Source organism: Emydura macquarii, unplaced genomic scaffold (genome assembly GCF_026122565.2).
Source record: "Emydura macquarii macquarii isolate MOO-44397 ecotype Brisbane River unplaced genomic scaffold, CSIRO-AGI_Emac_v2 contig_1348, whole genome shotgun sequence".
NCBI lineage: Eukaryota > Metazoa > Chordata > Testudines > Chelidae > Emydura > Emydura macquarii.
This window is the reverse complement of record NW_027131485.1, coordinates 14,429,784-14,442,527: the sequence shown is the minus strand read 5'-3', so window position 1 is coordinate 14,442,527 and position 12,744 is coordinate 14,429,784.

The following is a 12,744-nucleotide window of genomic DNA, read 5'->3' as shown; positions in this document are numbered from 1 at the left end:
GGAAGAAAGAAGCATAATATTTATTAGGATGGCCAAACAATAAGTGTCAAGAGAAAGTGAACATACGTCAGCTGGTGAGGCAAAATAATTCAGAGACCTGCAGGTCCCTTCAGTATTCTTATTTGCATGAACTTTTCTTCTCTATATACTGAAAAAAGCATCATTTTGGACCATCAAAATTCACAGATTCACCATCATATCACGACAGCACAACATACACAGCTAATTGTGCAGACGTAACAGTAATTTCTGAAATTCTGCCACCTTGTGGCTATTTGTAAACATAGTAGTGAATATAAATCTATACTTTTGTTACCTTTAAATCAGTGGTTCTCAAACTTATTTGATCATGTCTCCTTCTTTCTATCTGTAGTAGTTTAATCCCAGCCTCTAGCCACACAAGTACATACTGATAAAAAAGAAATCAACATGCAAATCTCATTAAAAACAGTAAGGTATTGATTCAAACACAGCAATGATCTATTGTAATAAGAGCAATTAAATGTGCACTGAGGTGAGGAGACCTGTTCTGCCCCTCTGTGGGTCTTGCGCCCTCTTTGGCTATGCTGGTGGTATGGCTGGGTGGGAGTTGGGGGGCAGTCCCACCCTCTACCCCAGGCCTTGACCCAGGGACCCTGTGAAGAGTAGCCTCAAACCGCTTAGTCCATGAGAGCTACTACCTTCCCTGGGTCACCTGTCCTTGGCCCCACTGCTCGTGGTCTGCTTCCTGAAACCCGGGCAAGGGTTCTTCCACCTTTCTCGTCTTATGTCTCTCTGTCCCTGTGATCCTCCCCTGTTTGGATGAAGTCACCCCATCTCAACTCCTTTGCTCAGTTGTCTGAGCTGCCAGGTCCTCTTTCAGGCCTCTGTGCTTACAACCCTCGGCCTGCCCGGACAGGCATCTCCCTAGCTCCCATACCTTTGGTGTTATGGCAGCAACAGCAATAGTTCTAAGCTCTGTAGCTGCCCCATGTCACGTCACGTCACGTCACGTCACGTCACGTCACGTCACGTCACGTCACGTCACTCCACTCCACTCCACTCCACTCCACTCCACTCCACTCCACTCCATCCCTCAACTCCCTTTCAACTGCCCCTATCTGCCTCACAGGGAGGCTTTTAACTGCTGGAACAAGCTACTTAATTGGCCTCAGGTGGCCTAATTGGCCTAAATGACCTGGAGTAACTCTGGCTGAATCACCCAGGGAACAAGGATTTGTTGATCCTGGGGCTAATATATATACCTTCCAATACTCTCCCATAGCCATCAGATCTGGCCCTGTCACAGCACATTGCATCATTTTTTACTAGGATGGTAGTGAAGCACCGGAATGGGTTACCTAGGGAGGTGGTGGAATCTCCATTCTTAGAGGTTTTTAAGGTGCAGCTTGACAAAGCCCTGGCTGGGATGATTTAGTTGGGGGTGGTCCTGCTTTGAGCAAGGGGTTGGACTAGATGACCTCCTGAGGTCCCTTCAAATCCTAATATTCTATGATTCTATGGCAAACCATTAACGTACAGATTGCAACAACTGTATATAATGCTATGAAAGCATAACAAAAATCCATCAAAAATGCCCAACGTCATCTGAGTACCTGATACATCTGGAGGAATCAGCTTTGCTCGTTATTCATCGGTATGGTAAAATGTGTGCAGTAAGCTTTTTTCCCCCCTACAGCTTCTCATGCTCCCACTCCCCCCTCAGTGTATTCTGCACCCTCTCCCAGAGAGGCCTGCCCCCGGATTTCAGAACCTGTGCTTTAAAGTTAGAAGAGCAGGATATATGTGAGTGAAACACAGAGAAACATATTGAAACATGGGGGAATGTTTGTTGTTGTTTTGCATTTAATTTTAAGCAGATGATTTTACTGAATAGATTTGTTTTTATTGTGAAAAAAAATAATCCCCCAAAACTTATTATAAATACTTCCCCCCCCAACCTTTTTTTAATTTCTTTTTTAGATTTTTCATGTAGTAGAAGGGTGGATGGGTGGAAAGGGAAGGAGAAGTCCTTTACAGGTGTTCTTGAAGCAACCAAAAATATTATGAGCTCTCTCAAGGCATGTCATTGGTATTACATCAGGACTGATCAGATATTTTCACAATAAAAGTGTCCTTTCCTATGTGAAAGAAATCTAAATGGAGCTTGCTTCTGAACAATTCCTGACTGAGCTGACAAATGCACATGAGACTAGGAGGAATGATCTTGTGTGAGTACATAACAAATAAAATCTACACTTCAAAGACAGAGCTGAGATGAGGTATGACTAGAATGAGCAGTTCATGTAGTCATTCTAATGAGACACTTTTACAAAATAACTTTAAATAATTCAGAAGGCAGAAGTTAGAAAAGTAGGTCTCTACAGTTCCAGGTGCTTATAAACTGAATAAGTTGAAAGAAACAACCCAGAATAGAACTCAGTGAAGTGGGGAGAAACTTGTCTTTAGGGTTCATATTCTTATGTTTTCTTTGTTCACTAAAATGGCCTGTTCAATGTATCCTCCTGTAAAGAATCACTCCTGGCTTGGATTTTCTTTGAAGACAGATGCTTTCACTCCCACCAAGGTCTTTTCAGATTAGTTCAAAAAGAAAACGTGCATGGGGTTTGTCAACCCTTATATATGCAAGGTTTCTGGTGACAATTTTTCAGTGTTTCTCTGCTGGGGTTTACTCTGCCATTTGGCTTCACACATTCAATTAGGCATCATCTTGGAGGAAAGAAAAGCTCTTATTTCCTTGACAGCAAAGACCAAAACTGACTAGAACAATTAGCTGATCTATTTTTAATGGGCATTTTTGTATTTCCATAGCAACCAAAGTTATTAAAAGATGTGAATTAAAGTATTGTGGAGAAAAAATTGCAAGAAGTATTGTCAACTATGTTTTAGAAATATTGTAAGAACCCTGAACCCCAATACCCAGAGACTGGTTTGTAAATAACTTGTTAAATTGAGAAAATCTGCATACTACTATTAACCATGAATCCAGTGACTTGGTTCATCTCTATGCTATGTATTTAAGACTCATTGACTTCAATGGGACTTCATCCAGGGTGTACAATTAAGCATATGCTTATTGAATAGTGATGCTTCCTGAACAGGGGTCTGTGAGTGTCTTTAAAAAGTTAGACATTTTTAAATCAATAGATCCAGATAATCCAAGAATTTTAAAAGAGCTGGCTGAGGAGCTTGCTGAACTGTTAATGCTGATTTTCAAAATGTCTTGGAGTATTAGTGAAAGTCCAGAAGACTGGCAGAAAACTAACGTTTTGCAGTTTTTAAAAAGGGTAAATGGCAGGACCCGGGTAATTATAGGCCTGTCAGTCTGACATTGATACCAGGCAAGATAGTGGAGTGACTGATATGAGACATGATTAATAATGAACTAAAGAAAGGTAATGCAAATCAATATGGGTTTGTGGAAAATATGTCCTGTCAAACTAAATTATTATTTTTTAATGTGATTACAAGTTTGATTGATAAAGGTAAATTGTACTGACATAATATACTTAGACTTCTGCCAGACATTTGACTTGGTACCACACAATATTTTGATTAAAATATTAGAATAATATATAAAATTAGCATTGCTGTTTGCAGTGTTGTTGTAGCCATGTTGGTCCTAGGATATTAGTGAGAGAAGGTGGGTGAGATAATATCTTTTATTGGACCAACTTCTGCTGGTGAAATAAACAAACTTTTGAGATGACACAGCTCTGAAGAAGAACTCTCTGTAAGCTTGAAAGCTGATCTCTTTCATCAACAGAAGATGGTCCAATAAAAGATATCTCACTAACCTTGTCTCTTTGAAATTAACATGGCATGCATTAAATGGATTAAAAATTGGCTAAACTGATAGGTCTCAACATATAACTATAAACGGGGAATTATTATTGATTCCAGTGTAGTCCCACAGGGATCAGTTCTTGGCCCTAGGATATTTAACAGCTTTATCAATGACCTGGAAAAACCACAAAATCATCCCTGATAAAGTTTGCAGATGACACAAAACTTGAGGGAGTGGTAAATAATGCAGAGGACAGGTCACTGATTCAGCACAATCTAAAGCAGTTGGGAAACTAGATGTAAGCAAACAATATGCATTTTAATACAGCTAATTGTAAATGTATATATCCAGGAACAAAGAATGTAAGCCATGTTTAGAGGATGGGGGACTTTATCCTGGAAGCAGCAACTCTGAAAAAGATGTAGGGGTGGTGGTGGATAATCAGCAGAAAATGAGTTCCCAGTGTGATGATGTGGCCAAAAGAATGAATGTCATCCTGAGATACATAAACAGCGGAATCTCGTGTGGGAACAAAGAGGTTATTTTAACTCTGTATTTGGTCCCGGTGTGACTTCTGCTGGAATAATGTATGCAATTCTGGTGCCCACAATTCAAGAAGGATTTTGATAAATTTGAGAGGATTCAGAGAAGAGCCATGAGAATGATTAAATTATTAGAAAATCTGCCTTATAGTGGTAGACTCAAGGGGCTCCATCTATTTAGCATTACAAAGAGAAGGTTAATGTATGATCATTACAGTCTCCAATACCTACATGAGGAACAAATGTTTAATAATGGACCCTTCAATCTAGCAGGGAAAGGTATAACACAATCCAATGGCTGGAAGTTGAAGCTAGACAACTTCAGACTGAAAATAAGGTGTACATTTTTAATGGTGAGAGTAATTTGAGAGTAATTAATCATTGGAACAATTTACCAAAGGTTGTCATAGATTCTCCATCACTGACAATTTTTAAATCAAGACTGGATGTTTTACTAACTGATCTGCTCCAGAACTATTTTGGGGAAGTTCTATTGCCTGTGCTATACAGGAAGTAAGACTAGATGATCACAATAGTCCCTTGGCTTTGGAATCTATGAATGTCTACACACACACACACACAAAACCAGGAGTGTATTGAAGGCAGAGAGATAAACATACACACACACACACAGAAACATATGTATATATATGAAGAGACAGAATAACATATGTATAAGCAGACACACAGATAATCCTGACATATATATGTTTTAAAAAGATATATAGAGTCTATGGAGATTGTTGCTCTATAAATACTTAGAATGGACAGATGGATGTATCCAATTTCATACAACTCTATTTATCTCACTGATTGCTGCTGATAATATAAACTACAAAAGTAATCCTTAAATGGTTTCTACATTTCAGCAGAAGGCTAAGATTATTAAAAAAAATAAAATAAAATAAAAAATACAGCCATATTTTAGAGATGAATGAGCACTGCAAAAGAAAATATTTCTTTGAATTTAAAAGTTAAATTTGACAACCATATTCATATTCACAACTGGGTCAATAACAGAAGATCATCAGTCTAACATTTTATTCAAAACTTGCGTGAAATCCACAGAATAAATTATTGTGAAGTATTGTCCAAGCACTATCATTTATAAAATGTCATCAGCAACTTTACACTAATTAAAAACAATTTAAAACAACAAAAATTGGTCTAAAATTAAAGGCCATAATAAAACTCTTCTTGTTTTTATAATATTTACTATCTTGAACCTCATACTGCAATTCACAGCATACAGAAGTCAATTTAGCTCCATGCAGACTCAGCAGCAGGCCTATACTCCTGCTGCATACCAATAAGAAACAAATACTTTAATATAAACAAGAGGCAATGAGTGTAATTTAATTAAGACACAACTTTATTCACTTAACATATTTGGGAATATCCAGCAATAAATTACACAGGGCAGGTTATTATTATTTCCTTGATTGCTTTCATTTATTTGTGACGTCTGCTGTCAGTCCTCCTTCTTCCCAACTTGTCTGCAAGCCTGTCACTGGGAACTTAGCACCCTCCCCTCATTTCAGGAGGTGTTGTGATAATTGGGCCTACAAATTTATCCTAATTGTGAGATCAAATATGGGAAAAGGGATAAAAGTTTATTAAATGTTTCCATCACCTAGAACAACAAACATCAAAGGGAAAAGGTGCAAAAGGGAGACATAAAAACTGAATTACTCTAAACAAAAAGGCCTCCTGATATAACTCAAAGACTGTGTTAAGATTAGGCCTGGTAAACAAGGAAAGTGTAGTACTGGAAATCAGTGAATCAGTATTGGTGTGTTGGACACCAGGCCTGACTGGTGGACAAAATAATGAGATGGGCTATTCCACCCATCACTCCATTTTGGGATCTTTAAAGGAAAAGAGAGTTTGGGGGGAAATTTGGACAGACAGATGTGAACCGTGGCTTATTGAAAGACAAGGGAAAGGGAAGAAGCAAACTTCTCTTTCAAGGCTAACCCCACCATTTCCTGGGACTCCGAGACCAAGCACGACACCATTGTGTATTCTTCATCCTAATCCTGGGAGATGTCCTGACCAGAATAGGCCAGACAGAGGGACCCAGATGTTATTGCCACTTTCATTGGCTCTGGCTAACCCCAAATACCAGCTGGGATATGACACTGTCTTATCTTGCCCTTTCCTTTTCCTTCCCTACCTTATTTCTTCTTTCCTATCCCTCTCTATTTTCCTTCCATCTAATAAAAGTCTGGTTTAGCTGGCCAAGGCTGTATATTTTGCTCTACTGCTGTCAGTCTGTGACCAGACCTAGACAGCCCAATGATGGTACAAGTTTGTCAGGTCTTGTCTATCTTGAAATTAAAAACCTGTGGCTGGCCTGTTTAATTGTGATGTAGGTGTTTGGGCTCAGGTTGGAGTCTGGGATCTAGTACTCTGGGATGTAGTAGTGCCCCAGAGCTCAGGCTGCAGCCCAAGCTGGAACATCTACATTATAATTAAACAGCCCGTTGGCCTGAGCCCCACAAACCTGAGTCAGCTGCCATGGACCAGCCACAGGTGTCTAATTGCAGTATAGACATACCCAGAGCGGCTGATAAAAGCAGGCCTCTGTTTCTCCAGCAGGGAGGTTCCAAGTGAGAGTCAATGCCAGAGACAGAAGCTGCATTTTGTCCCTTTGCTGTTCTTTTCTATTCCCTCTTGTGTACATTTGTCTTGTTTTGTCTTCTAGAAAACAGGATCAGACTAACAGCAACAACAAAGAGGACAATTATTACCATGTATACACTAGAGAGACAAGATGAGTGAGGTATCAGATATCAGAGCTCTGTGTAAGCTTGAAAGCTTGTCTCTCACACCAATAGAAGTTGGTCCAATAAAAGATATTACCTCACCCATCTTGTGTCTCTAATATCCTGGGACCCACAGGCACCAACAACACTGCATACATGTAATTACTGTCAGCCCTTTTGTCCTATTACTGCAAAGGTGTTAACAGGCCACTTCACTTTGAATGGTCACTTACAATATGTGTTAACTACTTATATATATACAATCTGTTTCACCTTCTATTTAACCATGACACTTGAGTGCCTTTACCAGAACAGAAGAAGAGCTCCAAGTAGCTTGAAAGTTTGTCTCTTTCATCAACAGAAGTTAGTCCAATAAAAGATATTACCTCACCCACCTTATGTCTCTCACGTACTGGGACCGACATGGCTATGACAACACTGCCAACCAAGGCTTTTCCTTCTAAAATATCTCCCCAGAGAAAGGGAAAGGAATGTTTTTTAAGTTACCAGCCTCACTTAATACTTTACATTTCAAGTGCTTCAACTGGTTTTCCTTTTTTTCCTGTATCTTTAAAAAAAAGGTGTAAAGGATTTTTAATGGGGTGTTTTGCCATGGCACTAAGCAGGCAGAAATCTTTGTGGGTATATCTGCACAGCAAAGAAAAACCCATCACACTCCTGTGCCAGCCGACTTGGGCTTGGTCTGTTTTATTGCTGTGTAGGCTTCCAGGTGCAGGCTGGAGCCCGGGCTCTGGGACCCTCCCACACTACAGGCTCCCAAAGCCTGGGCTCCAGCAAGAGCCCAGAAGTCCACATAGCAACGAAAGTGCCCCGCAGCCTGAGCCCTGTGAGCCTGAGTTGACTGGCATGAGTCAGTCCTTGGTTTTCTTTGCTGTGTAGACACACCCTCTCTGCCAAAACCTAAACTGTGTTTAACACTCTTTAATGTTGCACATGACACTTTGGGCCTATATGTTCCATTTAAATGAATACAACAGAAGGTGGAAGCTTGTGAATGGTGTGTGTGTGTGTGTGTGTGTGTGTAAGGATAGAAGGGTGAGTGAGGGCAGATACTGAGACTTGGGGGCTTGAGAAACGGGTCCTGGCAGATCTCACCTACTCCCCAGCCCAATTCCAGGTGATATGGCAGCTGCTGCAAGTCCTGCCCCCACCTCTGCTTCCCCCCTGCATATGGTGAGTTTATGCGGGGGCCGCCCTCACAACATCTCCATTGTGGGGTTTCTAGTCCTGGTTCCACTGCTCCTGCCTCATATGAGAGGTGAAGGGACTGGGAAAAAAGAGATGTTTGTCTCCCCACCTTGCTACATGTTAGGAGCCTCCGTCTCCTTTCCCCAGCTTCCTTAGGGGATGCCTTCCCTTAAATCTGCTTCTAAATCCATTTATCAGAGAACCGTATCCCCTCTGTAATGAGTGCCTGCATTGGACACCAGCTACTCCTGTTGCTACATTGTGACATCTTGACCTAACCTCCTCACCCACCCTAGGGATTCCCTGACCTACTGTGGGGAAGGTGAAAAACCTACCCGGTTTTGACCACTACCCAGCAGAAAATACAAGGCTATAAAACTCTGCAGGGCTATAACATATTTGCATATAAGTTTTCTGTGATACTAAGGGGCTTCTTTTGAACACTTCTCACTTCAGCCACCGTATCTGAGTCAGTCAGTCCAAGGGGCTAGTAAAAGAAACCTCAAGGTTTTTCTGTGGGCAGCTGTGGAAGAAGAAGCTGCAGCAGGTGCCTAAAGATTTTTTCAGTTGTGAGAGCAGCAGGGTTAGACTCAGTTTAAAGCATCAGAGGTTTTTTTATTTATTTTGGGTTTTTTTAAAATGCTTTCTGAGTCAATAAGACCCACAGAGAGAAGTATCTCTGACCCACTCTGGGCATTTCACCCGATGTCCTAGATTTTAATTAGAGGTGAGCCAGTCAGATTGGCTGCTGCGTAACACTCTAGATAATGTGGATACTTGACTACATGCTGTGATTACATCCCATCTGTCCCTGAATTGTTTCCACTGGTAAAACAATTGCATTAACTGGTAACTTCCCACACAACTGAATCTCTGTATAGTCTTTTAACTTTCTCTCAGCACAGTTTTTAGACACAGTCACTATATGTGAATCATAGAAAGGCAAAATACTGGCTCTCTCCATGGCCAGAGGGAACAGTTTAGAGGTCTAAGCATCAGATTTGTCTTATCTAGACTCTATTGGTTTAAATCTCAGAAGAGTGCACTCAGTTTTCTAACCTCTGAAATAGATATTAGTTACAAACTCAAATAGTTAGCAGTAGAATCTGTTACATTCTTTGTCTGAATATATTAATTAATAAATTTAGCCCTTTGATGCTGTTCACAAATTATTCAAGAACTATCCTGAGGTCTGTCAATGTTAGCTATTCCAAATATTCCATAGCTGATACTAACAAATTTCAGCCTATCAGTTGTGTGTGTACTGTGCAGTATTTGATATTTATTTTTCATTATTCATAGTTTATGATTGGTCATCTAAGTCATCTGGTATTGTCTGGACTCCTTGATTTGATGGCTGACATTTTTAAAATTGGAGAATAACACATGATAAATAGTCATCAATGAATAACAAACAGCACACTCCGTAGTACAAATTTTCAGGGGATCAATTCTTGCAAACATTTTCATGAATAAACTGGTGGCCATCCAAATAATCATGAATGATGAGGATCATGAACAGCAGAGGAAATTCACCACTCTTATTCATGAAATTTTTGTGACTCTCCCATCACTTTTTTCACCAAGATCTGTGTAGCAATGTCCTGCGCCATCCAGTCACACACTACACTTACCAACACAAACATCACAGATCAAAAGAGTTTACAATTGTTTGGCTTTTTTAGCCCTTTGGATCTTTAGATTTGCTCCCTCCCTACACCCTACATGTAGCATTTCCATTAAGGGTATGTCTACATGGCAATTAAAAGCCAGTGGGGCTCAAACTAAGGGGCTGTTCAGTTGTGGTTTAGACATTCAGGCTCAGGCTAAAGATTGGAATGTAGGATCCTGCGAGGTGGGCAGCAATCCAATCCCAATGTCTACACCACAATGAAACTGCTCCTTAGCCTGACTCCCGTGAGCCTGAGTCAGCTGGCACAGGCCAGCTGCAGGTGTCTACTTGCAGTATAGACATAGCTTACACAGTGCTACTCAATAGGTGACCCATGGGCCAAATGTGGCCTGCCAATGCTTCCTGTGTGGCCCACCAGCCAGAGCTTAATTTGTAAAGAAAGAAGTACGGAGTCTCAGCCCTGGAAAGCCCTGGCACTAATTAAGCACTGGCTGGGCGGCGTGGCAGCTGCTAGTCAGGCATCCCACTCTGAAGGCAGTGCCGCCACCAGCAGCATCACAGAAGTAAGGGTGGCCTTGTTCACTCTCCAGCCGCCCAAATGCTGAATCCGGCGCTGCCAGCACCAGCAGTGCAGAAGGAAGGGTGGCAATACCGTCCTACCAGGCCATCCCTCCTTCTCTGCTGGTGGCAGCGCTGCAATTCGGGTGCCTAGCCCAGCAGCCACCAGCGTTTAATTGGTGCAGGGCTGGGGCTGAGCCCTGACATCTCTTTCCTTACAAATTAAGCACTGCAGGTAATAATGGTGAGTTATAAACTTTGTTAAAAGAGGGAAACAATAATACTAATGTTGCAATCAAGGTCTTTATTCATTGGCAGCTGAAGGGTTTTTTAATTTTATTTTATTTTGTCAGCTTTCTGCACAAATGGCCTGCCTCTTGTCAGAGAATTCTCAAATCAGCCTGCGGATAGGCCTACTTGAGTATCATGAGGCTGGATGGCTCCTGCTCTCTTTTCCAGCCTTTTAAGTGCTGCTCACCTGGTCTGATTAAAGCAGGTCAGCAAGGACCCCAGCTGCTTTCCATTCAACTTCAGATGGCTGAGGAAGGAACTCCTGCCAACACACTCTTCAGGGAAGTTCCAGGGCCAATCAGTATCTAACAATAGATTATTTAGTCCAGCTGCAGTGGTTCAAACATACCTCTGTGCCAGCCTCATGGATGGTGGAGTGCCATTATGGTAGGAAAATTAGGATGCAGTGCACTGGACAATACACTGTCCTACACACATGCATCAACCTTGCAAAATCCCATGAATTGGAAGAAGAATATGATCTAATTTCTGCATAATCTAAACTTTCATCACTCATAAGAGCTTGATTCCCATTTATGCTAATGCTACATACTCTGCTCATAAAAAGGGGCCTGTGATGGGGCGGCTGCCCCACACTAGCCTGGAAAGGGTTAATAAAGCCCTAGGGAAGCTGCGCTAGGAGCAGTCAATCAGGGCCAAGGAGCCAGCAGAGAGCAGAAAGGGCAGTCACATCCAGGAGCTCCAGAGGGGAAGGCTGGTGGCCCTGCAGACCAAGAAGGATCAGCACCGTGGACAGAGCAGTGGCTAGCCCTGGAAAAGGAGCAGCTGAGAGCCCTGCAGTAAGGGCCTGACAGTCCACTGCAGCTGCCACTGAAAGAAGTGACTAGACTGGGACTGCAGAATCCCCCAAAAGGGGGGCAGAGCACAGATTGTGGCATGGCTAGAGGGCTGCATCATGAAGCGGACGCTGCGGGCTTTGGAGAGACGTGGGTGTAAGGACCTGCAGAGCTGATTCCCCAGAGTAACCAGCAGGAGACGCAAGAGTGGTGGGTGGAACGCCGTTACAGGGCCATAAAGTGTGTGAATGTAATTTATGCCTACTTTAAGGAAAATTTATACTGGTAGAATTGTGGAAAGGGGCCTTAACATAAATGACAATCAGCCTCACTATTGTTTCAGAGTAAAGGGTTGGGTTAGCAAAATTTTGTCTGGTCTGGAAAATTTGTTGCTGACACATATTGTGTGTAATTGTGTACACCACATTACAAAAAAGATGGACATTTGAATTTGCATCTGGAAAATATGTCATTGGTTTACAAGGTACCATTCCACAACTAAAAATGCAAAATGAACTAGCGGAAACTGAATATTCGCTGATAGATTTCCTTCTGCCAGTCACAGGTTAAATACATATGTCAACAGTAGGATCCCAGCCTGTCTTCAATTTCATTTTCACCAGTGAAATGGTCAGCACAAACCACTGACTCAAAAGATAAATATTTAAAATAAAAAATAGGATTGTCGGTCCTGAAGAATGTGTACTTTGTAAAACCAATTAAATAAAATCCCCACTACAGATTTTACAGCTATGATATACCAGTAGCATTTCTTGTACACTTCTGTATTAAATCAATCCTTATAGGAATTTGCTCATAACTGATTTTTGAGAGATGTAAGCAATGCACAATAGGATAAGCACAAAATTTCATCTTTCTCCATGAACAGAGTAGTATGAAAAGCAATTACTTGAGGTTAGACAATGACAGAACAATAATCTTAACACTTTGAGAAGAATAATGATAACCTCATTGTCCTTGAAAGAAATAGAAAAGACCTCTAGTGTGGGTATAGTAGTGTACCATAACTTCATCATTATATATGTCATAAGTAATTAATTAATTGTAGAGCATGCATGTTTGCACACGTACGGATGCTTAAAGAATAGGCACGTGTACTGGTGTATGTATCATATATAGAAAATTATATAATTTTCTT